The sequence below is a fragment of the Hyla sarda genome, chromosome 13 (assembly GCF_029499605.1).
Source record: "Hyla sarda isolate aHylSar1 chromosome 13, aHylSar1.hap1, whole genome shotgun sequence".
Classification (NCBI taxonomy): Eukaryota; Metazoa; Chordata; class Amphibia; order Anura; family Hylidae; genus Hyla; species Hyla sarda.
In genome coordinates this window covers 1912837-1930872 of record NC_079201.1, presented here as the reverse complement: position 1 = coordinate 1930872, position 18036 = coordinate 1912837, and positions in this window count along the sequence as shown.

Genomic DNA, 18036 nt, shown 5'->3' with positions numbered 1-18036 from the left:
TTTACACTGTATGGTGGTATTCTGTTGCCTGTATATTGCAGTAGTATATTTACACTGTATGGTGGTATTCTGTTGTCTGTATATTGCAGTAGTATATTTACACTGTATGGTGGTATTCTGTTGCCTGTATATTACAGTAGTATATTTACACTGTATGGTGGTATTATGTTGCCTGTATATTGCAGTAGTATATTTACACTGTATGTAGGTATTATGTGGGCTGTATATAGCAGTAGTATATTTACACTGTATGGTGGTATTCTGTTGTCTGTATATTGCAGTAGTATATTTACACTGTATGGTGGTATTCTGTTGCCTGTATATTGCAGTAGTATATTTACACTGTATGTAGGTATTATGTGGGCTGTATATTGCAGTAGTATATTTACACTGTATGGTGGTATTCTGTTGTCTGTATATTGCAGTAGTATATTTACAATGTATGCAGGTATTATATGGGCTGTATATTGCAGTAGTATATTTACACTGTATGGTGGTATTTTGATGGATGTATATTGCAGTAGTATATTTACTCTGTATGGTGGTATTCTGTTGGCTGTATATTGCAGTAGTTTATTTACAATGTATGCGGGTATTATGTGGGCTGTATATTGCAGTCGTATATTTACACTCTATGGTGGTATTTTGTTGGCTGTATATTGCAGTAGTATATTTTCACTGTATGGTGGTATTCTGTTGGTTGTATATTGCAGTAGTATATTTACACTGTATGGTGGTATTTTGATGGATGTATATTGCAGTAGTATATTTACTCTGTATGGTGGTATTTTGTTGGCTGTATATTGCAGTAGTATATTTTCACTGTATGGTGGTATTCTGTTGGTTGTATATTGCAGTAGTATATTTACACTGTATGGTGGTATTTTGATGGATGTATATTGCAGTAGCATATTTACACTGTTTGGTGGTATTCTGTCGTCTGTATATTGCAGTAGTATATTTACACTGTATGTAGGTATTATGTGGGCTGTATATTGCAGTATTATATTTACACTGTATGTAGGTATTATGTGGGCTGTATATTGCAGTAGTATATTTACACTCTATGGTGGTATTTTGTTGGCTGTATATTGCAGTAGTATATTTTCACTGTATGGTGGTATTCTGTTGGTTGTATATTGCAGTAGTATATTTACACTGTATGGTGGTATTTTGATGGATGTATATTGCAGTAGCATATTTACACTGTTTGGTGGTATTCTGTCGTCTGTATATTGCAGTGATATATTTTCACTGTATGGTGGTATTCTGTTGCCTGTATATTGCAGTAGTATATTTACACTGCACAGTGGTATTTTGATGGATGTATATAGCAGTAGTATATTTACACTGTATGGTGGTATTTTGATGGATGTATATTGCAGTAGTATATTTACACTGTATAGTGGTATTTTGATGGATGTATATAGCAGTAGTATATTTACACTGTATGGTGGTATTTTGATGGATGTATATTGCAGTAGTATATTTACAATGTATGCAGGTATTACATGGGCTGTATATTGCAGTAGTATATTTACACTGTATGGTGGTATTTTGATGGATGTATATTGCAGTAGTATATTTACTCTGTATGGTGGTATTCTGTTGGCTGTATATTGCAGTAGTTTATTTACAATGTATGCAGGTATTATGTGGGCTGTATATTGCAGCAGTATATTTACACTGTATGGTGGTATTCTGTTGCCTGTATATTGCAGTAGTATATTTACACTGTATGGTGGTATTCTGTTGTCTGTATATTGCAGTAGTATATTTACACTGTATGGTGGTATTCTGTTGCCTGTATATTGCAGTAGTATATTTACACTGTATGGTGGTATTTTGATGGATGTATATTGCAGTAGTATATTTACACTGTATGGTGGTATTCTGTTGTCTGTATATTGCAGTAGTATATTTACAATGTATGCAGGTATTATATGGGCTGTATATTGCAGTAGTATATTTACACTGTATGGTGGTATTTTGATGGATGTATATTGCAGTAGTATATTTACTCTGTATGGTGGTATTTTGTTGGCTGTATATTGCAGTAGTATATTTTCACTGTATGGTGGTATTCTGTTGGTTGTATATTGCAGTAGTATATTTACACTGTATGGTGGTATTTTGATGGATGTATATTGCAGTAGCATATTTACACTGTTTGGTGGTATTCTGTCGTCTGTATATTGCAGTAGTATATTTACACTGTATGTAGGTATTATGTGGGCTGTATATTGCAGTAGTATATTTACACTGTATGTTGGTATTATGTGGGCTGTATATTGCAGTAGTATATTTACACTCTATGGTGGTATTTTGTTGGCTGTATATTGCAGTAGTATATTTTCACTGTATGGTGGTATTCTGTTGGTTGTATATTGCAGTAGTATATTTACACTGTATGGTGGTATTTTGATGGATGTATATTGCAGTAGCATATTTACACTGTTTGGTGGTATTCTGTCGTCTGTATATTGCAGTAGTATATTTACACTGTATGTAGGTATTATGTGGGCTGTATATTGCAGTAGTATATTTACACTGTATGTTGGTATTATGTGGGCTGTATATTGCAGTAGTATATTTACACTCTATGGTGGTATTTTGTTGGCTGTATATTGCAGTAGTATATTTTCACTGTATGGTGGTATTCTGTTGGTTGTATATTGCAGTAGTATATTTACACTGTATGGTGGTATTTTGATGGATGTATATTGCAGTAGCATATTTACACTGTTTGGTGGTATTCTGTCGTCTGTATATTGCAGTAGTATATTTACACTGTATGTAGGTATTATGTTGCCTGTATATTGCAGTAGTATATTTACACTGTATGTAGGTATTCTGTTGCCTGTATATTGCAGTAGTATATTTACACTGTATGGTGGTATTCTGTTGCCTGTATATTGCAGTAGTATATTTACACTGCACAGTGGTATTTTGATGGATGTATATAGCAGTAGTATATTTACACTGTATGGTGGTATTTTGATGGATGTATATTGCAGTAGTATATTTACACTGTATAGTGGTATTTTGATGGATGTATGTAGCAGTAGTATATTTATACTGTATGGTGGTATTTTGATGGATGTATATTGCAGTAGTATATTTACACTGTATAGTGGTATTTTGATGGATGTATATAGCAGTAGTATATTTATACTGTATGGTGGTATTTTGATGGATGTATATTGCAGTAGTATATTTACACTGTTTGGTGGTATTCTGTCGTCTGTATATTGCAGTAGTATATTTACACTGTACAGTGGTATTTTGATGGATGTATATAGCAGTAGTATATTTACACTGTATGGTGGTATTTTGATGGATGTATATTGCAGTAGTATATTTACACTGTATAGTGGTATTTTGATGGATGTATATAGCAGTAGTATATTTATACTGTATGGTGGTATTTTGATGGATGTATATTGCAGTAGTATATTTACACTGTATGGTGGTAATTTTTTGGCTGTATATTGCAGTAGTATATTTATTCTATATGAAGGTATTATGTGTCATTTTGCCAGACGAATCTTTATCCCGACATAGAACTTATGCACACTCAGTTAAGCCAAGCGTGCATGTGTATGGGGAGGGATCAGGATAGATAGATGTCAACTAAACAAGCATTCGGCCGACAACTATCTGAACTGTGACCACCTCTAGTCCCATGGTGGTTCCTGACTCATATGGAGGACACAGAAGACCGTATCCTCGGGGTCTTCTTCAGTCCATGGCATCTTATTTAGGTTCCTTTCAGTTTCGTGAGTGTTTAGCCCATGGGCGGGTGTCGCCATTGTCAGCAAATTGCCTAGAATTACATATTAGGCAGAGACCCGAGGGCCTGGATCTCGTAGCCTTGTGTGACCCCACGTAGATATCTCCTCAGGATATTGTTGGGTGTTGGTGAGAACATCATTTCCTTTCATTCCTTCAGTTCTGTCCATTTTTTTTCTTTTTTTTTTTAACTATTTTTCCACCGTCAATCGTTTGGGAAGTGTTGGTGACGATTTGTCCCCTATTACGGCTTGGCCATTTTGGAGACATTCAGATTTGGTTAGGGTTACACCAAGAAACAGAGTCTAAGGCATTGTTTCCCAATCAGGGTGCCTCCAAGTGTTGCAAAACTACAACTCCCATCATGTCCGGACAGCCAACAGCTGTCCGGGCATGCTGGGAGTTGTAGTTTTGCTACAGCTGGAGGCACCCTGGTTGGGAAATACTGGTCTGAGGAATTATGCAAACCTAAAAGGGTTTAGAAATACAGCTTATTTCTTGCAGAAACAGCACCACACCCGTCCTAAGGTTGTGTGCAGTATTGCAGCTTAGTTCCATTGAAGTGACTGGAGCCAAGTTGTAATAACCGCACACAACCTGAGGACAGGGGTGGCGCTGTTTTTGGCAAATAATAATAATAGCTCTATTTTTTCTATTCCTGGATAACCCCTTTAATTCCTGTGAGGAATATCCCTGTCCCCAGTCACTATACAATGATTGATGTTTTCAGGCACCATAGAAAAAAGGAGAAGTCAGGCAGAGTTCAGTCATCATATTAACGGGCTGTAGGTTGGGCCAGGCAGAGATTGGTTGTCATGGGTAACAGTCTGTAGGTTAGGGCAAGAGGGGATTGGTTGTTATGGGTAACAGGCTGTAGGTTAGGGAAGGCGGGAATTGGTTGTTATGGGTAACGGGCTGTAGGATAGGGCAGGCAGAGATTGGTTGTTATGGGTAACGGGCTGTAGGTTAGGGCAGGCAGAGATAGGTTGTCATGGGTAACAGTCTGTAGGACAGGGCAGGAGGGGATTGGTTGTTATGGGTAACGGGCTGTAGGATAGGGCAGGAGGGGATTGGTTGTTATGTGTAACAGGCTGTAGGACAGGGCAGGAGGAGCTTGGTTGTTATGGGTAACGGGCTGTAGGTTAGGGCAGGCAGAGATAGGTTGTCATGGGTAACAGTCTGTAGGACAGGGCAGGAGGGGATTGGTTGTTATGGGTAACAGGCTGTAGGACAGGGCAGGAGGGGATTGGTTGTTATGGGTAACAGGCTGTAGGACAGGGCAGGAGGAGCTTGGTTGTTATGGGTAACGGGCTGTAGGTTAGGGCAGGCAGAGATAGGTTGTCATGGGTAACAGTCTGTAGGACAGGGCAGGAGGGGATTGGTTGTTATGGGTAACAGGCTGTAGGACAGGGCAGGAGGGGATTGGTTGTTATGGGTAACAGGCTGTAGGTTAGGGCAGGAGGGGCTTGGTTGTTATGGGTAACAGGCAGTAGGTTGGGGCATGCAGAGTTTGGTTGTCATAGTAACAAGCTGTAGATTAGGGCAGGTGGAGATTGGTTGTTATGGGTAACAGCCTGTACGTCAGGCAGGCAGAGTTCGGTTGTCAGGGGTAACAGGCTGTAGGTCAGAATTCAGATATTTATTCCACATGGCCCATCACCTCTGCCTGTCACCAAAAGACATGTCACAACAGGTGAGGAGCCATGTTGCCCCCCATTGTTTCCGTCCTCACATACACATGTGCGCTCCTTTCATTCCAGATAAATACTTTCCCCTCAGGACTGTAATATAGACCAGGAGCGGATTGTAATCTGGCCGGGGATTCAGTGCACCGGCCGGGGCTTGTATCGTGTCATATAATGCCAATCCACAGCGCGGTTACCTGAAAACTTCAGAGGATTTCACTAACTTTTTTTTTTTTTTTTCCATTTAAGTATTTTGAGCTTTTTTAAGCCTAAAGCTCTAGGAATGTTACAAACATTTAAGGAATCCGGATAATGAAGGCTTCCAAAGGGATTGTCCAGGAAGATAGAGAGAGCTCTATGCAGGCCTCATCTTCATCACCATCACATTGGACGCGATGGGACTTGGTGAATTGTCGCAGTCCACACAGCTGGGGCCCTTAGGCAAATGGCCCATAACAAGGTACAATATGTAAACTACAAGAACCTCTTTGACTTCGGCCTGACCGGCTGTAATGGAGAGAGGCATCAGATTGAATGAAGAGAAATGGAATGTTGTTGTATTTTACCAAACTCCTTTAGAGCCACAGGAAGGTGACAGCGGGATGAAGTTCTCACATGTTACATCCTAAAGGACCTTTACACCAAACCCGGCCAAACACATTAGGATAAAGTCGGCTGAACCCACCAAATTTGGACCAGTCAACCATCTAATGTATACTGGACTCTCAGCAACCCTTCCCCAATCTGTAGGACAATAGGCCTCCACAGTAACCATATACACTTAAAAAAACGACCCCACCAAAGACAGGTTTACTCCATTGCCAATTACTTGTTGGGTCTTCACACTTGGCCAATTGAGCAATGGACAATACCATCGTGATCTCATTTCAGGACCCATCATGCAGAGGGTCTCATAGGTCACTTATATCGTGTCTAAAGGGCATCTCCACAGATACGGGGACAAAACCAAAGAACCTGAAGATATTAACCATAATCTTTAAATCTTAGAATAAACTCTACAGAACCATCTTGGCTTCTCCGACAACATCTCACAAAATGTTTTTTTACCTTTCATCTTCTTCTTGACTTTGCACATTCTTGTTCCACAATCTTCTCACTAATGTATTTTTACATAGCATACGTGGTTATTTTGGCACAAAATGTATGGAACGAGGTGAATATACAGCAAGTTATTCTATAGCCCGGACCTCTGGAAACCATCATGCCTGGCAGATAGGACATTGTGCATTTATCATCGACAAAGCCGAGATACAGAGAGGATTGGGAAAACAGTTCAGCAAAGGATTCCTGATATATTCCAGGCGAGTATATACTGATCTGCTGGTATTTATTATTTATTATGAATTAACAAAGATTGTGCTTTACTCCTCATGAACAAAAATATAACTACAATAATAAAGCTCTTATATACAAGAATATAACTACTATAATACTGCTCCCTATATACAAGAATATAACTACTATAATACTGCCTCCTATATATAAGAATATAACTACTATAATACTGCTCCTATATACAAGAATATAACTACTATAATACTGCCTCCTATATACAAGAATATAGCTACTATAATACTGCCTCCTACATACAAGAATATAATAACTATAATACTGCTCCTATATACAAGAATATAACTACTATAATACTGCTCCTATATACAAGAATATAACTACTATAATACTGCCTCCTATATATAAGAATATAACTACTATAATACTGCTCCTATATACAAGAATATAACTACTATAATACTGCCTCCTATATACAAGAATATAGCTACTATAATACTGCCTCCTACATACAAGAATATAACTACTATAATACTGCACCTACATACAAGAATATAACTACAATAATACTGCTCCTATATACAAGAATATAACTACTATAATACTGCTCCTATATACAAGAATATAACTACTATAATACTGCCCCTATATACAAGAATATAACTACTATAATACTGCCTCCTATATACATGAATATAACTACTATAATACTGCCTCCTATATACAAGAATATAACTACTATAATACTGCTCCTATATACAAGAATATAACTACTATAATACTGCTCCTATATACAAGAATATAACTACTATAATACTGCTCCTATATACAAGAATATAACTACTATAATACTGCTCCTATATACAAGAATATAACTACTATAATACTGCTCCTATATACAAGAATATAACTACTATAATACTGCTCCTATATACAAGAGTATAACTACTATAATCAAACATATGTAGAAAGTAGGGACGTCACTCACCGGGGTACTGTGCCGATAATTCTTTATTTCTTTAAGGTGCAAAGACAGACAAGGTGCACGGACGTTTCCAAGGACTCAGCTAATCAGAGTAAGACTGGGTGACAGCTGTTGCGCGTGCGCATTCACGCTTCTTCAGACCCCCCTGGGTCTGAAGAAGCGTGAATGCGCACGCGCAACAGCTGTCACCCAGTCTTACTCTGATTAGCTGAGTCCTTGGAAACGTCCGTGCACCTTGTCTGTCTTTGCACCTTAAAGAAATAAAGAATTATCGGCACAGTACCCCGGTGAGTGACGTCCCTACTTTCTACATATGTTTGATACGAAGATGTCTTGTCATTAGGGACTTGGAACCCGAAGGGTTACAGTGCCTGCCAGCACTGTTAAGGGAACTGTGGAGCCCGAGCTCAGGGCGTCTTTCATTTTCGCTGCACTAGCTGAGAGTGCGATCGTAGGAATTTAGGGGTAGTTGTGCCGGCTGCTCGCTTCTGTGTACCGCTTATAACTACTATAATACTGCTCCTATATACAAGAATATAACTACTATAATACTGCTCCTATATACAAGAATAGAACTACTATAATACTGCTCCTATATACAAGAATATAACTACTATGAGAACAACCAGGTAGAGAGAGTGGCACTGTGTAGGAGAATCCCAATGTTGTGCTAATGAAGGTGCTGGGGGGTGCTGGCAATATAAAGTGCACTTTAAATCCGTAGGAGATATGAAAATAACGCACTCACCCACTTGCAGATCCTGAATCTTCAGCTATCTTTATTGGATGGCCATTTGGATGCCAAAGACGGGTGGTGGACCTGGAAGGGGGGAAGAGTGCAACTAGTTTCGTGCCCTCGGGTGCTTTTTCCAGCTAAGGTGCACCTTGGCTGGAAAAAGCGCCTGAGGGCGCGAAACTAGTTGCATTCTTCACCCCTTCAACGTCCTCCACCCTTCTTTGGCATCCAAATGGCCATCCAATAAGGATAGCTTAAGATTCAGCATCTGCAAGTGGGTGAGTGCGTTTTTTTCATATCTCCTACGGATATAACTCCTATAATACTTCTCCTATATACAAGACTATAACTACTATAATACTGCTCCTATATACAAGAATATAACTACTATAATACTGCCTCCTATATACAAGAATCTAACTACTATAATACTGCTCCTATATACAAGAATATAACTACTATAATACTGCCCCTATATACAATAATATAACTACTATAATACTGCTCCTATATACAAGAATATAACTACTATAATACTGCCTCATATATACAAGAATATAACTACTATAATACTGCTCCTATATACAAGAATATAACTACTATAATACTGCTCCTATATACAAGAATATAACTACTATAATACTGCCTCATATATGCAAGAATATAACTACTATAATACTGCTCCTATATATAAGAATATAACTACTATAATACTGCCCCTATATATAAGAATATAACTACTATAATACTGCTCCTATATACAAGAATAGAACTACTATAATACTGCCTCATATACAAGAATAGAACTACTATAATACTGCTCCTATATACAAGAATATAACTACTATAATACTGCCTCATATATGCAAGAATATAACTACTATAATACTGCTCCTATATACAAGAATATAACTACTATAATACTGCCCCTATATACAAGAATATAACTACTATAATACTGCTCCTATATACAAGAATATAACTACTATAATACTGCCCCTATATACAAGAATATAACTACTATAATACTGCCCCTATATACAAGAATATAACTACTATAATACTGCTCCTATATACAAGAATATAACTACTATAATACTGCTCCTATATACAAGAATATAACTAATATAATACTGCTCCTATATACAAGAATATAACTACTATAATACTGCTCCTATATACAAGAATATAACTACTATAATACTGCTCCTATATACAAGAGTATAACTACTATAATACTGCTCCTATATACAAGAATATAACTACTATAATACTGCTCCTATATACAAGAATATAACTACTATAATACTGCTCCTATATACAAGAATATAACTACTATGAGAACAACCAGGTAGAGAGAGTGGCACTGTGTAGGAGAATCCCAATGTTGTGCTAATGAAGGTGCTGGGGGGTGCTGGCAATATAAAGTGCACTTTAAATCCGTAGGAGATATGAAAATAACGCACTCACCCACTTGCAGATCCTGAATCTTCAGCTATCTTTATTGGATGGCCATTTGGATGCCAAAGACGGGTGGTGGACCTGGAAGGGGGGAAGAGTGCAACTAGTTTCGTGCCCTCGGGTGCTTTTTCCAGCTAAGGTGCACCTTGGCTGGAAAAAGCGCCTGAGGGCGCGAAACTAGTTGCATTCTTCACCCCTTCAACGTCCTCCACCCTTCTTTGGCATCCAAATGGCCATCCAATAAGGATAGCTTAAGATTCAGCATCTGCAAGTGGGTGAGTGCGTTTTTTTCATATCTCCTACGGATATAACTCCTATAATACTTCTCCTATATACAAGACTATAACTACTATAATACTGCTCCTATATACAAGAATATAACTACTATAATACTGCCTCCTATATACAAGAATCTAACTACTATAATACTGCTCCTATATACAAGAATATAACTACTATAATACTGCCCCTATATACAATAATATAACTACTATAATACTGCTCCTATATACAAGAATATAACTACTATAATACTGCCTCATATATACAAGAATATAACTACTATAATACTGCTCCTATATACAAGAATATAACTACTATAATACTGCTCCTATATACAAGAATATAACTACTATAATACTGCCTCATATATGCAAGAATATAACTACTATAATACTGCTCCTATATATAAGAATATAACTACTATAATACTGCCCCTATATATAAGAATATAACTACTATAATACTGCCCCTATATACAAGAATAGAACTACTATAATACTGCCTCATATATACAAGAATAGAACTACTATAATACTGCTCCTATATACAAGAATATAACTACTATAATACTGCCTCATATATGCAAGAATATAACTACTATAATACTGCTCCTATATACAAGAATATAACTACTATAATACTGCCCCTATATACAAGAATATAACTACTATAATACTGCTCCTATATACAAGAATATAACTACTATAATACTGCCCCTATATACAAGAATATAACTACTATAATACTGCTCCTATATACAAGAATATAACTACTATAATACTGCCCCTATATACAAGAATATAACTACTATAATACTGCCCCTATATACAAGAATATAACTACTATAATACTGCTCCTATATACAAGAATATAACTACTATAATACTGCTCCTATATACAAGAATATAACTACTATAATACTGCTCCTAAATACAAGAATATAACTACTATAATACTGCCTCCTATATACACGAATATAACTACTATAATACTGCCCCTATATACAAGAATATAACTACTATAATACTACTTCCTATATACACGAATATAACTACTATAATACTGCCCCTATATACAAGAATATAACTACTATAATACTGCTCCTATATACAAGAATATAACTACTATAATACTGCCTCCTATATACACGAATATAACTACTATAATACTGCCCCTATATACAAGAATATAACTACTATAATACTACTTCCTATATACAAAAATATAACTACTACAATACTGCTCCTATATACAAGAATATAACTACTATAATACTGCCCCTATATACAAGAATATAACTACTATAATACTGCTCCTATATACAAGAATATAACTACTATAATACTGCCCCTATATACAAGAATATTACTACTATAATACTGCTCCCATATACAAGAATATAACTTCTATAATACTGCTCCTATATACAAGAATATAACTACTATAATACTGCTCCTATATACAAGAATATAACTACTATAATACTGCTCCTATATACAAGAATATAACTACTATAATACTGCCCCTATATACAAGAATATAACTACTATAATACTGCCCCTATATACAAGAATATAACTACTATAATACTGCTCCTATATACAAGAATATAACTACTATAATACTGCTCCTATATACAAGAATATAACTACTATAATACTGCTCCTATATACAAGAATATAACTACTATAGTACTGCTCCTATATACAAGAATATAACTACTATAATACTGCCTCCTATATACACGAATATAACTACTATAATACTGCTCCTATATACAAGAATATAACTACTATAATACTGCTCCTATATACAAGAATATAACTACTATAATACTGCTCCTATATACAAGAATATAACTACTATAATACTGCCCCTATATACAAGAATATAACTACTATAATACTGCTCCTATATACAAGAATATAACTACTATAATACTGCTCCTATATACAAGAATATAACTACTATAATACTGCTCCTATATACAAGAATATAACTACTATAGTACTGCTCCTATATACAAGAATATAACTACTATAATACTGCCTCCTATATACACGAATATAACTACTATAATACTGCTCCTATATACAAGAATATAACTACTATAATACTGCTCCTATATACAAGAATATAACTACTATAATACTGCTCCTATATACAAGAATATAACTACTATAATACTGCCCCTATATACAAGAATATAACTACTATAATACTGCTCCTATATACAAGAATATAACTACTATAATACTGCCCCTATATACAAGAATATTACTACTATAATACTTCTCCCATATACAAGAATATAACTTCTATAATACTGCTCCTATATACAAGAATATAACTACTATAATACTGCTCCTATATACAAGAATATAACTACTATAATACTGCTCCTATATACAAGAATATAACTATTATAATACTGCTCCTATATACAAGAATATAACTACTATAATACTGCCTCCTATATACAAGAATATAACTACTATAATACTGCTCCTATATACAAGAATATAACTACTATAATACTGCCCCCTATATACAAGAATATAACTACTATAATACTGCTCCTATATACAAGAATATAACTACTATAATACTGCTCCTATATACAAGAATATAACTACTATAATACTGCTCCTATATACAAGAATATAACTACTATAATACTGCTCCTATATACAAGAATATAACTACTATAATACTGCCCCTATATACAAGAATATAACTACTATAATACTGCTCCTATATACAAGAATATAACTACTATAATACTGCTCCTATATACAAGAATATAACTACTATAATACTGCTCCTATATACAAGAATATAACTACTATAATACTGCCTCCTATATACAAGAATATAACTACTATAATACTGTCTCCTATATACAAGAATATATCTACTATAATACTGCCTCCTATATACAAGAATATAACTACTATAATACTGTCTCCTATATACAAGAATATAACTACTATAATACTGCCCCTATATACAAGAATATAACTACTATAATACTGCTCCTATATACAAGAATATAACTACTATAATACTGCTCCTATATACAAGAATATAACTACTATAATACTGATAAGATGTTGTGTTTTAGAGTGTTAGAAGTGTAGACAGTACATTAAGAGTCTGTGAGCGCCACCTTCTGTCTAAAGTGCAGGAAGCAGGTGAAAAAAAGTAAAGCTAATATTCAAAGTATAAATGTTCAAAATATAACTGTTATAAAATACAGAAATATTAAGATAAAGGGGGAGATTTATCAATACCTGTACAGAGGAAAAGTTGCTAAGTTGCCAATAGCAACCAATCAGATCGCTTGTGTCATTTTTGAAAAGGCCTCTGAAGAAGTAATCTGTTTGGGCAACTCAGCAACTTTTCCTCTAGACAGGTTTTGATAAATCTCCCCCAATATTTTCTACACCTTCTTCACTCTTCAGGTCTGGTCTGACATTGATATTGATGTCTCTCAGGGGCTCTCATTGGTGCAGCCTGAGGCTTTGGGCTTCACTCTGATCCTATACACAAGTAAACAGTGTTAGCGGCAAGGAGGTAGTGGATCCGCTGAGCCTGTGTGAATGATGGCTTGGGCCATGTCAGGGAGCGGAGTCTAAGGTGCCGCTGATCTTCACCAGAGCCTGCCGCAAAGCGGGATGGTCCTTCTGCGGCAGGCGGCACCCAGGTCGCTATTCCTGACACAACTCGTCCACACAGGCTGCTGAGGAGAAAACGTGGTACAGGAGGCATATGGCAACTCGTAGTCAGGATAGCATAAGGTTAGGGATGTTAGGGCTAGCAGCACGGTAGTGAGAACAGCGATATAGCAAGAGGTCAATAGGCAGGCGGCACGGAGTAGGTAGGTCAGGAACATGGTAAGACAAGACACAATAAACGCTTTCACTAGGGCACTGGGCACACAAAGATCCGTCAAGAGATAGAGGGAGGTGCACATACTTAGAGAAGGGACAGGTGCAAACACTAATTAAGGGCGCACTGGCCCTTTAAATCTCAGAGCTCCGGCACTCGTGTGTCCTAGGAGGCGGGGACGTGCCCGCCGGCGGTGTGAGAACAGGAAGGAGGAGGTGATTAACGGCCCTAGATTTGCATGCGGGTGCGTCCCGCGGTGTGAATCCCGGGCCCGCCGTAGGACAGAGGGAGAGAGCACTCACGGCCAGTGTGACCGGCCGGAGCGCTCGCCGTACCAAACAGCTTTGTAATTTAGAGTGCTGACTGATATACTAGAGAACGATATATCCCCCCCCCCCCCCATGACGTGAACCTTATAGAGCCACTTTAGGCTCCACCTGTGTGGACAGTCACCACCAGAGGGAAGCTACTGTTAGGATTGAGGCACATGTAACGGATCCGCAGTGTATTTTACGCTGCGGATCCGCCGATGATGGACCCTACAGTGTGCGTCCAGCTGTGCCTGCTTGTAGCAGACAAACAGTGTTCTGAGAGTCACCGCTACGAGCAGGCACAGCTGGAGACCCACTGTAGGGTCCATTTACACTAGGGATCCATTCCGTGTGACCCTACCCTTAGTGCAGGACCGGCGTTAGGGCGGGGAAAACCAGACAATTGCCTGGGGCCCCCATCCCCCAGGGGGCTCCCTGCCGGCTGTTCTTAGAGTGGCCGCAGCGCCGGCTGCTTGTTAAACATCAGCAGCTCGGCCGCTGCCACTTTAAAACAGTGATCAGCGGTGGGTCCTGCGTTTCGGCGAGCTCTCACGCCTTCTTCAGGTCCACAATATAAATATATATATATCTCGCTGCCAGGACACAGGAACCCATCCACAGGATGCTACACAATTTAGGATGCTATGCTTGGGTACAGAGCCCCCGCATTTTCTGTACTTCCTTTAGATAAACCTAATGTGGGGGAACTGCAACCTAATGTGGGGGAACTGCAACCTAATGTGGAGGAACAACAACCTCATGTGGGGGAACATACTGCCAACCTAATGAGGGGAACTACAACCTAATGTGGGGGAACTGCAACCTAATGTGGGAGAGCTGCAACCTAATGTGGGGGAAATATACTGCCAACCTAATGTGGGGGAACTATACTGCCAACCTAATGTGGGGAAACTATACTGCCTACCTAATGTGGGGGAACTATACTGCCAACCTAATGTGGTGGGAACTATACTGCCAACCTAATGTGGGGAACTATACTGCCAACCTAATGTGGGGGACTGTACTGCCAACCTATTGTGGGGAACTATACTGCCAACCTAATGTGGGGGAATTATATGGCCAACCTAATGTGGGGGGGAACTATACTGCCAACCTAATGTGGGGGAACCATACTGCCAACCTAATGTGGGGGAACTATACTGCCAAACTAATGTGGGGGAACTATACTGCCAACCTAATGTGGGGAAACTATACTGCCAACCTAATGTGGGGAAACTATACTGCCAACCTAATGTGGGGGAACTATACTACCAACCTAATGGGGGGAAACTATACTGCCAACCTAATGTGGGGGACTGTACTGCCAACCTAATGTGGGGGAACTATACTGCCAACCTAATGTGGGGGAAATATACAAAAATATAAAATTGTACTATTCTGATCCCTATAACTCTTTTATTTTTCTGTATATGGGGATGTATGAGGGTCATTTTATGCACTGTGATTTGTAGTTTTTATCGGTACCATTTTTGTTTTGATGGGACTTTTCAATTGCTTTTTAGATATTTTTAATGGTATTTGAAGTGACCAAAAAGGGTCATCTGGTTAGTGCCCTATTACGGCTTTTGGGGCCCCTCGTTTGATTTTTCCCAGGGCCACGCAAAGCCTAAAACCAGCCCTACCTTAGTGATGAGGTACAGTAAGTGTTATATACAGATGCTTCTAGTTTAGACATTCCATTACCTCAATGCTACTGAACATGCCAGATTGTTGGATTTTATGGAGTACACTTTTTGTAAAAGGGGATATATACATGCTTACCAAGGATCTGTGCTTGTGTTGGTGGTAAATGGTTGTGTCCTGTGTCCTCCATCATGCTGTTGGCTTGTTTTTGGGAACTGGCTACTTCAGGTTTCTGTGGCCTCCATCAGACTACAATCCCTAGGATCCTTTGTTTCAATGTGGAAGGTGACTTATTTCTCTCCCACATATCGGTCATCCCACCCATTGCAGTACAGTCATGCCCCCTTTGATCACATGACACAAGCTGTGGATCTCTGTGATGATGAATGCACGCACATGTGCGCCGGTAATGTCATCAGCACCTGACTTGTGATGTATTGTTCCGGGCTGCACAGCAAGCTGGGAAAGGTCCAACACTCAAATTCGATACCAGCCACCAAACAAAGGTAAGTGAAGTATACTAGTAACTTTGTTGCCCCCTAAAGTACATTCAACGAACCCAAAATTCTGAAATACCCCTTAAATTCCTTAAAGGATGAATGTTCATATATAGAAACAAAATTGTAGAAATGCATGAAAAAGTGAATTCAGGAAACAAAAGTAAAAAAAAAATGCAGTTTGATAAAAAACTATAGGACTATACTTAAAATACATCATTGTTATATAAATGAAATTAAAAAACACAAATAAATGCAAAGGAAAAGATGAAATGCAGTAAAAACATGAAAAAAATTTATAAAATAGTCTTAAAAAAAAAGAAAGAAATGCAAAAACCCTGAAGATAAATTATAATAAAGAAAATGATCATGTTAAAATTAAACATACCGTATATACTCGAGTATAAGCCGACCCGAGTATAAGCCGAGACCCCTAATTTCAACCCAAAATCCCAGGAAAAGTTATTGACTCGAGTATAAGCCTAGGGTGGGAAATACCTCATTCCCCCCCTGTCATCATCCAGACCCGTCATTAACATCCTCATCATCCCCTTGTCATCATCCCACACATCCCCCCTTCATCATCCCCTTGTCATCATCCCACACATCCCCTTATCATCCCACACATCCCCCCTTCATCATCCCCTTGTCATCATCCCACACATCCCCTTATCATCCCACACATCCCCCCTTCATCATCCCCTTGTAATCATCCCACACATCCCCCCTTCATCATCCCCTTGTCATCATCCCACACATCCCCCCTTCATCATCCCCTTGTCATCATCCCACACATCCCCTTATCATCCCACACATCCCCCCTTCATCATCCCCTTGTCATCATCCCACACATCCCCTTATCATCCCACACATCCCCCCTTCATCATCCCCTTGTAATCATCCCACACCCCCCCCTTCATCATCCCCACCCCCCTTCATCATCCCCACACCCCCCCCCCCTTCATCATCCTCTTCTCATCATTCGCCCTCAGTGGTCTTCAACCTGCGGACCTCCAGAGGTTTCAAAACTACAACTCCCAGCAAGCCCGGGCAGCCATCGGCTGTCCGGGCTTGCTGGGAGTTGTAGTTTTGAAACCTCCGGAGGTCCGCAGGTTGAAGACCACTGCGGCCTTCAACATCATCCAGCCCCCTCTCACCCCCTTTAGTTCTGAGTACTCACCTCCGCTCGGCGCTGGTCCGGTCCTGCAGGGCTGTCCGGAGAGGAGGTGGTCCGGTGAGGAGGTGGTCCGGGCTGCTATCTTCACCGGGGGCGCCTCTTCTCCGCGCTTCCGGCCCGGAATAGAGGCGTTGCCTTGACAATGACGCATAAGTACGCTGGCAATGAACGCACCTCTGCGTCGTTGTCACGGCAACGTGACTATTCTGAGGCCGGGCCCGAAGCGCTTAGAAGAGGCCTCCCCGGTGAAGATAGCAGCCCGGA